A 16,161-nucleotide genomic window follows, 5' to 3' on the forward strand; every position below is an offset into this window, starting at 1 on the left:
GGTTGGGAACAGTAATTCGTTGTTGACTTGTATTAGAAGAATTAACTTCCTTCCTGGCACAATATGTTATTCTGTCCAAAAGAAGGGTAGATGGAGCTGAGATTCCTCCCATGCCCTTTACTAAGTGTAGAGTCAGGAGCTTTCTTGTTTTTCTTTTCTTTTGCATCTGGACTTATGGAAGTCAAAGGGAGAAAAAACACAAGGTCAAAGGAACCTGGGATGGCATTTCCTTTTGTTTGCATGCTGTCTGAATTGCAATCAATGCTTAATTCTTTTTAAATTTCTAACTCTTTTATTAGAAGATAATGCTAGGAATGAAAGCTATTACAATTCATCTGTAGGACACACTTATTACCATCCCATTTTAAGGATGTGTGTGCTGGGGCCTAAGAGGAGGGCAAGCAATGTAATGTGTATTTTAGAAGTTAGGGTCTTTAGATTTCAGAGCAAAATTCCTGATGCTTAAAATTAATCTGCTACATATAGTAATAACAATTGGGAGTCATGATTTAGTGTCTGTTCTTTAACTCAGAAATCATGGCCAAATGCACATAGCCTAAATTCCGGTTACATCTCTGTACTTACTGTTACCTATTTGATGGGTTCCTGCAACAGCACACAGCCAGACAATGGGAAATACCAGTCAATGTCCAAAATGGAATTAGATTTTATGTCTGTAAGCCTGGCAAAAAAGCAAGAAGAGCGGGGAGGGAGCTTATTGAGTTTATGGTAAGATCAGGAACCTGAATCTCCAGCACTCCAGGCTATGCTTCTGAACTGCATTTTAGTTTCACTTCACTGCCCACCTGAGTCATCCCAAACACAGAATTTCTTCAGACTATGCCTAAACCCAAGCTGCTATCCTGAAGTTTTACCAAATGTGATTCAACCCCAAAATGTTTCTGGTTAATGGCCCAGGAAACAATTAGAGTAAAAACAGTCTCCCCCAAAGCCCACCTGTTGGAACAGCAACAGCCCAGACTTCAGTCACCCATCAGGCAGCCTCTCATTCCCTCATTGCTTAGCCCCACAAGGGACTTTTTTCCACCCCCTTCATTAGCTCAAACTGATGCCCAGAAGGGAATAGATGGGCCAGATCCTCATTTCCAGGCCCTGCTCAGTGATGACTTTTAATCTATTACTTAGCTTAGAAGCTAAAGAGCCTGAGCTGCTCAGCAATCACTCTGAGGGATATTACCAGGGATATGTCCGCGTATGTATGCTGCAATACCTCTTTTATATATACAAATTTACTGGCAAAAGGAGGAGATTAAGAGGACTTCAGACATCCTCTCCTCTGCTCTTTGTCATTTTCTCAGCATAGCATCACTGCTGCTCTCCTCTACAGATTTAGGGGGTTCCATGAAGCAATGGGATTTAGATGGACACAAGCGATGCCAGGCCTCCAGCAACCTAGATGAGCACTACATCACTCCCTCCACCAGCCTTTACTGTTCCCCATTGCCCATTATTGGACCAAAGCAAACTTCACTGGATCAGCGTCATGACTAAACCCAAAGTAGAACTTAAATCGTGTTTTGTTTTGTTTTTTGTTTGTTTGTTTGTTTTGTTTTTTTTTTTTAAAACATCTGATACAAAGCTAAGCTCCACCACACAACTCTCTCACTCTCCCTCCTCAGAAGGACAGGGAGAAAAACGCTCATGGGTTGAGATAAGAAGTACTTTAATTACAGGGGAAAATATTGCCTTTGGGTTTGTGAGTTTTACACCTTTGATCAAATAAAGACAATTTTATTCACTTTGATCATTACAAAGTTGTTTGGCATATTTGGTGGTTTTATACAACAACAAAAACAAGAAAGTAAAAGGTCATGCGAGTACCTCATCCTTGCCCAAACCCAAACCTAGCACACATCTTTTTTAAAACAGGAGTTTGCATTTCTGCTTTCTACAGCGTGACTCCACTGATACTCTTCCTGGATATGTGCATGTGTTTACTGGCCGATACGGTGTCTGGTTAAAAGACTTCTTCCTGTTATATCGAATACATGACAGTTCAATGCTAATACCACCCATCTGGTTTCTGCAAGGCAAATGTGACTGATAACAATTGTCTTGTTTATTTAAAATGATTTCAGATTAATTTTTTTTGTATGTGAGAATGGCCAGTCATGTCAAAAGTGACTTCGATAGGGTAATAAATAGTGCACCTATAAATAGGCTTTGATCCATGAGCAGAGAAAAATGTCTCCAACAATTTCTTAGCACAATGACAGCGAAATAATGAGAATGAAATCCAGACTGAGCATCATTCAGTATGTTGTTTAACTCCAAGTACTTAAACAGTTGCTTGTGAACCAATTTATTCATTATCTATTATGGATAGAGTTGGAAGCAATAAGATAGGTCTGTAAATAATAAGCTGAGTGGGCTTGCTTTCTCTTTCTTATATAGCACGATAACATTTGTTTTCTACTACTCCGATGGAAAAGTTCCAAGACACAGTGATAAATTGAGCATATAGGTGATAGGGCCCTGGTATTACATGAGCAGCCAGTTTAAAAATTTTTGGAGTTACACCAGCAACACATCCCATCAGAGCCTGCTGCTGCCATTTCTACATTTGCATAAGCCAGGCTGTCTCACAAACTGCTGCTCCTGTTCCTACAGCTTTCCCAAGCCAAACTCCTTCAATCTGTTGCAGTTTTGAAGGCCAAACCCCTTCAATCTGTTGGTGCTGTTTCCAAGTGTGGCTGATGCTCCAGCAGTTGTCCAAGCCAAGCTCTGGAGTAGATTTTTTTTTTTTCTGTTTATTCTTAGCTTGCTCAGCTCTGATCCTGGCTAGTGTTAGGCACCTAACAAGAGCTCTAAATTAAGAGCCTACTCTTTATTGGTACCCCTACCTTGGACCCCTCTCTAGTCAACAGGAAGGAAGAACCAACACTAAAGGGTTGTTCAAATCCTCAGTAAACTGAATCAGTGAGGTACAGAAACACAGAAGCGCTTCCTGATGTTGTACCTAAAGGAGATGGGAGAAATCAAAGGCTAAGTCCTCCATTAGGTTCCACAAAGACTTGACTCTTCCATTGAGTCACAACCTGAACAGAGGTACAATTCTAAGATGATACCCTAATAATCATTTACCTGCACAAGACCTGAATCACTTTTTTAATATATATTATTATTATTATTCCTTTTGCATGCCACTCTGCATCCCCACATGACAAGGGACAGGTCTGCTCCATCAGACCCCTCATCCCTTCCACAGCCACACTATCCCTTAGCTCTCCTTTCCAAACATTTCAATAAACTCACACATTGGCTTCGCTACCATCCTGACATGCCCTGGCAGAAAGAGCAAGCAAAGGCAGCGCTCTAAAGGAAAACCTCCAGTGTAGTCAAGGAGACATGGGATTAAGAGGGAAGTGTTTATTATACCCGAGCCTGGATGATCTTCCAGTGACTATGCTATTTCCTATGCCAGTTCTAGATTTAAACTTTCTGCTGGCTTAGTGCCTGTGACAACAGTGTTGGCTACCTTGAATTACAGCAGGTGAAGACCTAGCCTACAGTTTACATCTTGTTAACACGAGCCGTGCTAGAAAGAGGCTGGCAGTGTCACTCAGCCAGGATTATCTTTTGCGATTCCAAAAGTGTCAGTCCTCAAACACCAGCAATTAGGCTGACTGCACCTGCCCACTTCTGCTGCACCTCAGCATCTCTGGGAGATGGCACAGTGGTCAGCCAGAGAGCAACCATCTCAGAAGAGAAAGACATTTTCCTCTACATCTTTATTTTCTGGTTACTATGCAAAAAAAAAAAAAAAAAAAAAAAAAAAAATCTATATCTTGATAAGCACCTGTCACATTCAAGCAAAGAGTTATAGCAGGTCATATATTTCCTACCAGCATGTTCCTATTTCTGTCTGAATACGCTTGAAAAGTGTGTTTATTATAGCTTCCTGTTTGTTACTCTCAGATGTGCTTTAGTATTGCTGCGTATCTCAAAACTACGCAACCAGTGTAAACACTTGGAAACTTAAAAGAGGTTATAATTAAAAAGGAAATGTCAATTCAGGATGATCTATTGAAATATCGGCCACACAGCTTGAAAATAATACAAGTAAATTGGCTATAGAATCAAACTAAAAATACTCCATCCGAAGTACCATTGAGGTTAACAGCAGGTACAGCTTTAATGGAAAGTCAGTCTTTGTTTTTCTTGAAATATGTCCCTTATTGCCAGGCTCTAAGTGTCAAAAACATATGTGGAAAATTGGCAAAGAAAGTCTGGGCCTTGAACTTCTTTTTTTCCTCCAGAAAGCAATGCAGTGTTATAAATACTGCTACAGATGTGAGAAAACAATACCATTTTATTGTTGTAAATGCTTATATATCTTTTTGATCAAACCACCAGACCTAGCATTTTTCATCTTCACAAAGCTTTAGTAACAATGCTCAGTAATGATCAATCATTATTGTACAATCCTGAATACTAAAAATAGCAAATAGCTTTTCCTTTGCTTTCATGTTTTTCCTAAAAAGTTGTTCTTTACGATGTTGTGATCATCTAGCAGGCTGTAATAATTGCCTGGTTCTGTATCTTTATCTGCCACATGACCACGATACTTTCGGGAACCAAGTGTGCAACTCTTGCTTATAAATCTTTCATCTATCGAGAAAGATGACTATTTAGAAATTTGTTTTCTCTTCCTGGTTTATTCCACTGCAGCTATTTTTGAAGCACACACACAAACAAGTCTTAGAACATTAAATAACCATATAAACAAATAAACTTGATACTGGTATAAAAGGCTTCCATGAGTTTTGCTCATATTCCCATGCACAGTTCAAATAATATATTGTATTTTCTGTATGAACAAGTATATCCTGACAACATTTAATAAATATTCATTTTCATCTGGTTCATGAAGAACATGCTTAATCCCCTGTAGAGTAAATACACTACGTGAGAGGGAAAACAGAGCTGATCCTAAGGCATACAGCACATTAACCTGTACTCATATTCTCGATGGTTAATACTCAGAAAAGCAGCAAGCGCTCCTGAATACTGGGAAGTACTTTGATGCAAATGCAAAATACATATGTAAAAACACTGCTAGTATAACTGCAAATTAATTTATGTTAAGAGAGGTTCAGAATGCTAAACACCTTTATTGGAGACAAATGATGTTTCTTCTATTCTCTGAGGGTATATTTTACATCTCTTGTCAAGTTGTTGCTGAGATACCATGTTAACCAAGCACTTATATTGTGATTTATAAAAGAGAAGGGAGAATTCTGCATGTATTACCTTGGATTGTCTACCTACTCCTTTGTTACTTGCACCTCTTGCTTACAACAGTGTTCCAGTACAATTGGGATCGCAGGCTACCATAGTGGCTGTATTTACCCTTAGTTAGCAACTCTAATAACTGCTTAATTTAATGCTGCATAAGGATTGAGTAACTTCAGTGTGTGCAGTTTTACTTATTCAAATAATGTTTTCAGAAGAAAAGCCCAAATGGCATCCCTGCAAAAAAAAAGCTTGAAACACTTGGAAAGTTAATTAGTACTACAACAATAGAATAGGGACCATCCAGCCTCATTAAAGAAAAAACATACTTTGATCAAAAAACTCCAGAAGCCAACAGCAGCAATGTTATAAGAAGTGAAATGTCAGCCAAGATACTGAAGTCAGAAGCTTAAAAACCCCCAAAGCCTCCCAAAACCTGCATTTATTTTATTTTTTTTAATCCACACCAGCATCACAGTGAGGACACTCCCTTACAGACTATAAAATAACACATTTTGCATCAAGCTCAGAAGCTTGTTTCAGTCACAATATTTTGGTGTGCTAGAGATGAAGATTTCTATATTTAGCATATAGACATGTGTCCACTAGTGTCCTACCAATTCAGTAGTAAGGAAGGTGTAATTTAACTTAAATACCCGAGGGAACATCAGATGCATCTGTATGAAACAAAGCACACATTTCCTGACAAATATCGCTCATACATTTCTGCGCAGTCATTGGCTACAAAACAAAGTTCATAACATTTGGGAATCAAAGGAAGAGGGTGCTATGCCTAGCTATTCCATTTTATTCCACCTCTTATTTTAGCTCTGGAAACAGTGATTTACCTGTGCACCCTAAAAGAGCTTCTATCTCAGGACTAGCATCACAGCATTTCTGAACTTCAAACAAGCTCTTCAATCATGAATACAGATCATTAACGCCAAGTAATTAATGCCATGAGTTCTATAATGCTAGATGTATAAATTGTTTCCTTGAGGAAAATGACTTATCCATACGATCAGAAGCAGGCTGAAGTATCGGGATCCTATTCTTAATGAAAAAATTTAAGCAACGGGCTCAATATCAAGACACAGGTTTCTTTCTCAGTTGCTCAACTCCAGAAATCGGAGGAATGGTTCTCCTTGCTCTTTTGTCAACAGCTGTGCTTGGGGCCAGCTCCTCATGGGTGGGGAAGGGATAGTTCTCCCGATATCACCGGTGAGGAAGACAGTTTAGATGGCCCATGCAACAGATGACAGAAATAATAATTTTGCTTCCTAATCTATAAGTCATATAAGCCAAATACAGAGGAGCACATACCCTAGGGAGAGACTGTTACAATACTGATTAGACATTTTATGGAGACTACATCATATTGTGCTCTAGGAAAGTAGTACAGCTATCAGTCTAGTACTTGGAACCAGTGATCTTAACTAATGTGAAGTTCTTCCTCTCCCTTTTTTCGCCCCTCTAACACACACAGAATAAAAATTTCTGAGAAAGTCTAGTTGTGACAGTACCTGAGTAATACAATCTGCTAATAACAAGTGATCTAACTACCTTAGGCAGTCTTGAACAAGAGCTGGACTGCTGACTAACCATGATCAATAATACATCAACAAAGTTATAGGAGATATTTAAAATCTGTAGTGCACTTTTCAGTGGGTTTTGGGGATCATCAAAAGCAACATAACCCAAACTGTATTTACTTTTCTGTGAATTAATCTGAAAATAACAAATATTTACTATGTTAATTTTTTATCATTTTTGGTCATTAAACAGGATATTATAAAAATAATTATATACACTACACTTTTATGTCTCTTTGTAGGTTTTCCTCATATTCTACCTCTGGAAAACCCATCCATCAAAAACTTTTCAGTTTTGCTGAAACTTCTTGGCACCATAAAATTATATGGCTTGAATATTTGCAAACATATCACTAAAGTAAGGAACATGTGTGTGTCTAAAGGGCTGGTAGCAATTACTGCTCATCCCTTGTTCTTGGGTTATTGCACTGTAGTCACTCAAAGAGAGACAGCAAATAAGATATGCGTGTGTCTAAATAAGTGTTTAGACAGAGTTAAACTCATTTTAATATACCTGTAAGTCATGCATCTTTCAAGTCCCAAGTATCCTCTGCTATCATTCACTTCAACAGGAGGCATCAGGACTTAGCAGGATCCAGCCTATAGTTCTAACAGCAAGTGGCATATCAAGAGCATATTACACTCCATCACCAGGATTTTGAAATGCTGAGCATTTTTTAATATAGCACCCCAGGTGTTTGCTGCTTAAAACATACTCTACATGAGCATCTGCAGATGGCATGTCAACAGGGAGCCATCTAGATTCAAATGCACTAGCAGTCACTCAGGGACCCCATGCTGGAGCCCTAAAAAATAAAATAAAATACAAATAAGAATAAAAACCACAACCAAAAAAAAAAATCACACAACATAGCAGATTTGCCAGTATGAATGTTCTCATGTCTAGCATGTAAAGGTCCTGGTCCTGCCGTCCTTTTTCAGGTAAATCAGCCCAATGAAAATAAACAAGAGAAATGCAACTCAAGCACTCTACTCCAAAGGTAATATTCTCCGTGGATAACTCAACCATGAATAATTCAGTATAGGTTAAGCTCAAATAAGACCACTACTAACTGTTTCCATGCATGGAGGGCTGATTCTCTTTAAACATGGCAGGAGACTCTGGATACAGTGCTTCTAAAATGATACAGCACACATTGATGATTTGATTGAAGAATGCTGCAGAGGATATTCTAACGTTTTGCCTCATACCACACAGGAGGGCGGGGAGGGAAATCTTTTCCAATACAGTTTTACAGTTACATACTGCTTAGCAAAGATTAGTTAACTATGACAGATCTAAAAAGGAACGTAAGCACAGAAAAATTATACAGGTATTTCCTGCTTCTGTAAGCTAATTACAACATTTAGATGCTCTAATTCTAGATAGAGATTGTTCAGCCTACAAACAACTCTAATATGACCAAAAGTATTAAATAGCCAATAACTGTTAGCAATTATACACAGGCTGCACAGCTAGGAGGAGGCACACAAATTGAGTCTTATATGTGAGCAGAACACCAATTGTATTTGACAGACAGGCATGTAAAGCACTGCCTACAGAAAGGCTTATATTCAAAGATTTACAAGAACACATACAAAACTACAGTGTGTAAATTGCGTTGTGTCTTGCAACTACATTACAGAAAAATAAAGCTTTTTTGTGAACTATAGGTAAGATCCTTCTCTATATAACTGCAAAGACACCATCAATGGTAGATTTTGACTCTGTAACTTAAGAATTTATGAAAAAACACCTCTAGAATATTATAGCTTAAACTAGTTGCTCACTTTTCATGATACCTTAATGTAGTTATTTAATAGCACAAAAACATTTCAAACTTAGGACTATTGCATTCTCTGCTCTGACACTCGAGAGAGTTAAAAGCCATCCTTCCCACAGCCATCACCACTTAATTTAATAACAATCTAAAATTAAGATAAATTGATTCTCTAATGCTTGAAAATTAGTATTAGAATAAACCATGATGGAAGAAATCATTTGCTCAAACGCTGTTTTTAAATAATTTGCATTATTACAGTTCCCTTTTAAGAATTACTTCATGAAAGATTATACAGATTTCTAGCATAAAGTGCTTACATCTACAGCTGTCCTAAACTCAAATTCCTTTCTTTTTTTTTTTTTTTTTAAACTACAGGATTCAAGCTATAAGTATTGTTTGCCACTGCTTGTAAAAATTGGAACTTGTTTATTGAGTCTTAAAATTCATAACAAAAAAAAAAATAGATCAAGATGAACTTGAAATACTCCAGAAGTGTCAATGAATATCATTGTTATGAATCAAATTTATGTCACCCTTTGGCCACTTGTTTTATGTCGAATATAGTCCCAATATTTTTTCTGTTCCTATGTATGAGGTGAAATATAAAATTCTCTATTAAAATCGAGAAGTTCCCTCTAAAACATTGGAACAGTGTCTACCATAGAGGACAACTAGCTTATGTGAACTGTCCTGCTTAGCTTCCAGACTATCATTGGAGCGGAGCATGCCATAAGGTTTTGTCTTGGTTCACCTGTATGTGCAAAACCTTTGTTGCACAAGTAAATAGAAGACTAAGACATGGAAGACTAAGAAGACTAAGACTCATTTACTGTACATTTAGTACAATGTGATCAGAAGCCAAGTTCAGTATTTGCACAGTAAATTTTACTGGATACAGAGCAAAAAGTTCAACCTGAAGAGTTTCAAAACAGGAAACTACTGAAAACTGACTGTAGAAATGACAATGTTGAAAACTGTTTTTATTACTTTTTTATATAGCAGTGAAGTCCAATACATACTACAGCATGTGTGTCAGCCCTGCAGATGAATCCTGATTTGCCCGGTTTGTGTATCATTATATAGTTTAGGAGTTTTATGCTCTTACTGATGCCTCTGCAGCACCAAGGTTTTCAATGCAATTACTCCTCAGTTATACCTCAGCCACTAAGACATGCAAACACTGGAGTCCTGCAGTCTGAAGAAAGTTAGACTTACAAATTTGTGGCACATTGAACCAAGGCCCCACTATGACAGAAATGGAAAGAAAAAAAAAAAAATCAAATCTGTCTTGTAGGAGTCCTCAAGAGGAAAAGCTGTACTGTCTCACCAGGCTGCTTCTTGCTTTGCTAATGCTAGTGTACCTCCAGATTTGTTAAGCTTGAAGAAAGCAAATTAAATTCATACCTATCAGCAGATAGCATACAGAAACCAAAGCAAAGAAACTAGCTGAAAGATACCTATTTATTCCTATAAGCTTCAACAGGTATCTTGCTTTGCTTTCCTAATTAAACTTAACAACATCAGCACTTCCACACTGAGTAAATTCTTGGAATGTAGATATGACCTACAGATTTATTAGAATTGCTACAGTGGTATTATTTCATAATCTGAAGTTCTGTTTGCTCAAAACAGAGATGGTCTATCCACCTGAGTGGACATTCACATACTCAGTACATTGTGGTTGCATATCATTTGAGCTAGATATGCACAGGAACACTTCAGTCCACTTTACTGTTTCAGTTTCTTCAAACTGATTAACAGTTTTAGAAGTAAAAGAATGGTAGCATGCCATTTCTCAGTATCCTTTTCCTACACTCCTGCTATTTCCCCGTGGAAAACAAGCAAGTAATAAATTGTAGCCAAAAAGAACAAACTTTTAACATTTCTTTTTATACCTTACACATTGTTATAGCTTTGGGTTTTTTCCTATTTTTATGAAGATATATATTAATATAAGTACTAGGACAATTTACATTTCATTTTTTATTATATTACAGGCACAATTGTGATGGTGAGAAATAGACATAAATTAGGCAATGCATACTAGGCTTCGCACTAAAACACAGTACATAAAAAACAGTTGGTACTTGTCTTCCATTTAGCTGCTGAAACAGCAAATGTCCTGTCCTGCCTGGACACTGGGCAAGAACTCTGCAGAAAAATCTCCTTAAAATAAGTATGATTTCCCTTATTTGATGTGAGCATAACCTGTATATTTGCGTGTTAATTCAGTGATGTATTTTCTATGCTACGTTTATACGCAATCACTGTAATACTTGCTTTCTGTAAAAATATTGATTAAAAATCAAAGATTATAATTCTGTATTTCTCATTTAGCCATTTACTTAAGGTACACACTTCCATTTTCAACAGTGTAATTGACAAATGTATGCAGGTACATGGAAATTGGCATTAGAATCCTTAATCTGAAAGAAACTATATTTGATAATTAAAAACAAAGAAAACAAGTCTTTGTTCTGGGCAATATCATCTCCTTAGTCATTAGCTGAACGTGTATCAATTTATCTTCACAGCAGCCCTGTCAGGTATAAAAGCATATTTATCTCAGGAGGGTGAGGCAGAGCAGCTGAGACAAGCTAATGGCTCTGAATGCTCCTTGAACAGGAAGGTCTTGTTCCCCACCTTCCCTTCAGGCTCATCCTGCTCAGCCCAGATGTGGCCCAGCACTGGCTCTACCATCTTCTAGTCTTCTCAGTTCCACTCAATATCCCAGCAGAAAATTATACATCTTTATGTAAGACCTTTTTTCCCCCCCTCCTCTTTTTGGCCTAGTAAATTGAATTGGCTTGAGGATAGGTACAGATAAAAGCTGCAGCTGACACCAGCTGTGCAGATAAGCCTGGAGAGCAAGGGTGGAGGAATGAAGATGGAGGAGAAAATGGAATATTCCCTTTAGCTGCAATAAGATCAGCTTGAGCTCATGCAACAACTTTGAAATGTCACTGATGGAAAACTGAGATAAAGAGCATTAAGAAAAGTTCCAGCTCAAAGCAGACTAAGAGCCAATGTCAAACACAGTGAGCTTGGAGAGACAGTCCTCCCTGAGTCTCCCTTGGATCTTTTGAGGGCATAAACCGCTTCAGCTAACACAGGGTGCAAAGCCAACCATGTTTACTTACAGTGAAGGTACAGGCAACCATGGAGCCAAGACCTGGGCTATATTGTTTACTGCAAATAAATGGATTTAAAAACCGCAGTAGCTATGTAAAAGTGACATATTTTGGATGGGCAGGGGAGTTTGAAACATCATTTTGAATTGTGAAATTGCATCCAGTTGCATATCATGCTCATGATTGTTTTTACCTTCGATGCTTTTTTAAGTTTGCCAGACAATACTGTGAACAAATTTTCAAACACATACTGTCTTTTGCTTTGAAAACAGGCTGTGGCTGATGAAAGACACTAAACCAGTTTTTTTTTTTTTTTGATAAGGTGTCTTGAGAAAATAGATATTTGTAAACAACTAGAAAGCTTATAAATGATGAATAGAAGAGCATTTGAAAGTCTTTCCCAGAGGGATCAAATAGTTTAAAGAAAGAAATTTCATTTTGCTTTTAATTTAGTAGTTCAAATCTAGCCTAAGCTAAGAGTAGAGGCAAATGGCTATTACTATCTACTGGCTGCTGGGCAGCCTATGCAAAATGAGCCCTTAGTTTTAGGACTGTTCCTATTAGATAAATTCTCACTTTGTAAAATCACCTCTGTAACCAGAAACCTTCATCAGCAGTCTCAGTGTCCTACACATATGGAAATAGAGATACACAAAGGCTTATTACTGATAAATTAGTTCTTTCCCATCAGTGCAGGGATGGGGTTGCTGATGATGAACTACATTGCAGTTATGCCTAAAGTATTCCTAAAGTACTGGTGTTTTGTCTAGAGGTTTCTACATGCCAAGAAACAGTCTTTTTCATTATTTCCCAGGAGGCCCAGATCTAAGTGTAGTAGAGGATTTTACAATTAGTCTATTTTCTCATGAGATGCAGCCTAAATTTTTCTTCTTTTTAACTCAATCACATTTTTCTAGCTTAAACTCTCTTCTGCTCCATATAAAATTCTTGTCTCTGCTGCTGTCTGAATCTTAGTAGTTAAATTTACAATGCCTCTACCTCCCCCTACATCACAGAACTAAATGTTTTCGTGTTTTCTTCTCCCCACCCCAAGCTCCTTCCCCCCTCCCCACATGAGCCTCCATGATTACTATTTTATCCCAATCTCACATCTCTGATAGCTGATTCATTTCTAGTTTACATCCCAGCAGAACATCCCAGACCCCATCATGTCACACAGCAGACAGACCCGTAAGATGAATGCTGCAGCCCAGGGGTGGTACAGCAGGGTTGTAGTGTACAACAGCCCTCAGTGGGAGCTGTGCTAAGCCTAGAATCGAGGCAATATGCCAATGGTTGTACAATGCACAAATGTGTGAGACAAAGGAGAAGAGCAGGAGAAGGAAACGGGTAGAAACACACAGATTTGTTCACCACTTAAAGCACGAAACTAAACGTGTCCACCAAGCTCTCCTAGCTTGAGAGGAGAATTAGGTCCTTGTCACAGCCCATTGTTCCTTCTTTTCCTTACAATATTGCTTGATTACAACTGCGATTTCATCATTTCTGAACTTGTAATTTGAATATGGCTTGCATTTTCCCTCATGGTCTGTGCTATGCACCATGGTGTGAGGAAGTCCCCAGAGGCCATTTCAGACCCTTCCCCTTCCCCCTGAACCACGGCTCAGGCACCTCACAAAAATTACCTTCAAACCTGATCTTAAAGGTGATCTGCAAGGGTCTTGCTGTAAATTAAAAGCTTGTTTGAAACTCCTTAGGGAGATAAAAGGACACAACTTGTCTAAAATAGGATTAGTGCAGTATTAAAATAAGATGTGAAAGCCAGACAGCCAATGTAATTACAGAATGGTTAAGATCCCTTCCAACCTTAACTATTCTGTGATTCTTTAATTACTTTACATTTGTGTTTGGACAACAACACTGTAGGGAAAAAACACTTTCCTGCAGCACAACCCCATGACCAGGCCCTGGGGCCTGGCCCACACCTCAGGCCTATGCAGCTCCAGGACCACAGGGCTGCTCAGTCCTGCCCTGCTCCCTCAGTTTTTCTGGTTTCACACTCTTTATCCCTCCTTTTTCATCATATGTTGCCCCTGAAATTACGGGCTGTCTTCCCAGACTCTCAGGTGTTATTCACAGCAGATTCAGAGCTGTCCCTTCAGGAGAAGCACCACTCAAAACCCAGCAAGCCTTAGCTGATTGGGGACTACAGTTAAAGGGTATTTAATGCCAGAACCTCAACCAAAACATTAATCATGCACAGAAGGAAAATCAACCTTGCTCCTGGCCTTCTCTGCCTAGTCACCTCTCCCTCTGGAGCCCACCCAAACCTGCATGAGGGGGGAAGGTGCAGGCATTACCCCTGGGGAGCCATTCCCATTCAAGCAGCCATGGCCCCATAAAGCCCAGCAAGGCCCACAAACTTTGAAAGCATCCCTCCTTTCGTCCCTGTACCTTCCAACATTCCCCTTTCAGAGACTGGGAGGCAAGCCAGCATCCAGCTGTCACACCAGCACCATGCAGACATGAAGATGACTTGGTGGGACAGGGTTCCAGCTCCCGACAGACTGCTCTCACAGGCCAGAGGTGCCTCCAGAACAACCCATCCCTAATGCATCCTCTCCAGAGCTCCCCAAAAGCATTCCCTGGAGACTGGACATTTCTCTGCTTACCTTAGGGAAATGTAGGAATGCAGCCAGATCCAAGTCATCCCTCATCAGGAGCGAATTCCTTTGCTTATCTAGGTTTCTTTTTTTTTTTTTTTTTCCCCTTACCCTTTTAACTTTTTGAATTTAACCTGACTCAACAATTTACAACATTCTTCACTGCTTTGCACCTTGTGGAGCCCCATCTGCGTCTGTGAAACGCTTCCAAATCCAAATGTTAGCACTCTGAATTGCAGTTTAACTGCTGGAGTTTGAGGATTTGTGTTTTGGGAAAATGGGAAGTGCACTCTGCCTCATAAAGAGGGGAAAACAAACCTTCCCTATTCATTTTAAGTACAAGATTTGATGGAAGGAAGGACATCTTTAAAACAGTAATATAAGTACATATAGTATAGTGGTAAAGGAATGGGGAAATTCTGCTGAAGGAGGAATTACAGCAGCAACAGATGAGTTCAGCTGTTCACCAGCATTAACACAGCATGGGGCCTGAAGAGAGCAATTCAGACCCTGTCTTCCGTGCATCTTGTAATAAATGGGAAAAAACAGCCCTGCTACCACAGGCTGCTACAGCCATGCATTCCAGCACCTGTCCTGTGCCACTCATCCCTTACCACAGCCCAAGTGCTCCATGCATGAGATCTGAACATGTTATGTATTGCTGGTATGGCTGCAGCATGAAACCTGCTTCATGGTGTCTTTGCAAATGCAAAGTCAGCTATACCACAGATACAGCAGTCACCTTGTAGCAGTTTATTCACCATCTTTGTTTTTTCTGTCTGAGAAATAGGTCTAATTGACAGGGGAGTTCCAATTTGTCTCTAATATATATAACTTCCTAAGCAGGAGCCAAAAAGGGATAGAAAAATGTAGAAAATTCAAGCAAACAACATTCAAGAATGCTGACATGGGATTTAAGCTCACTGCTGCATTGTTCAATGCAGATTACAATAGCCCAGAGTCTGAAGCCATCCTTCATCTACCCAAACAGAGGACCAGCCTGAGCAAACCCCAATCACCCCCACCTCCTACAGCCACCCCTCCCAGTACTATGGCTCCAAGCGGTCAGCCTGCAAGCACTCCTTCAGGCATAGAAGCATATGTGCAGGCTGAGTAAATAGATTTTAGGGTGCTGTGCACCCTGCTAGCACAGTCTGAAGTAGTACATGCATGCAACACAAATCTTCTCACCCCAAATAATATACAGAAGAGAATTACAGGAGGCAGTAAAGCTTCCAATCAACATTTTTCTCCCCCAGCTTAGGATGAGAAGTGCATGGTCAGCTGTTGGCTTTTCTTTAAATATTTCCCTACAAACAGTTTCAGCAATTCAAGCTTGGTATAGTTAGTAGAGCTACACATACTCATTCTAATCAATCTTTTCCCCAAGTGAAGGGAACAGACGGAAATCCAAGAATTGCAGGGAACGAGTGAAACTGGATTTACTGGGTTAAGCTGTAATTATTTCAGATTTCCTCGTGAAACCGAAGGCTCTTAAGGGCCTGCAGAAACTTTCAAAGTAAACTCCACCTGAGCTGCAGTAATTGTTTACATTATAAAAATGATGCAATATGGCATATTCTGAGATGTGCATGTAATTTAGATTAATTGCACAGCATGCTGACCTTTTACAGCCTGCAGAGAGACTGTAGCTGTGTAGCAATGCATACAGAGTGAGGCAGGAGAACCAAGTCCAGCACATGTGGATCCTGCTCATGACAACAAATTTCCTTGGTCCTCACTGATAAGCTGCAAGATCTGTCACTACTCATCA

The sequence above is a fragment of the Netta rufina genome, assembly GCF_964035555.1.
Source record: "Netta rufina genome assembly, chromosome: 9".
Lineage (NCBI taxonomy): Eukaryota > Metazoa > Chordata > Aves > Anseriformes > Anatidae > Netta > Netta rufina.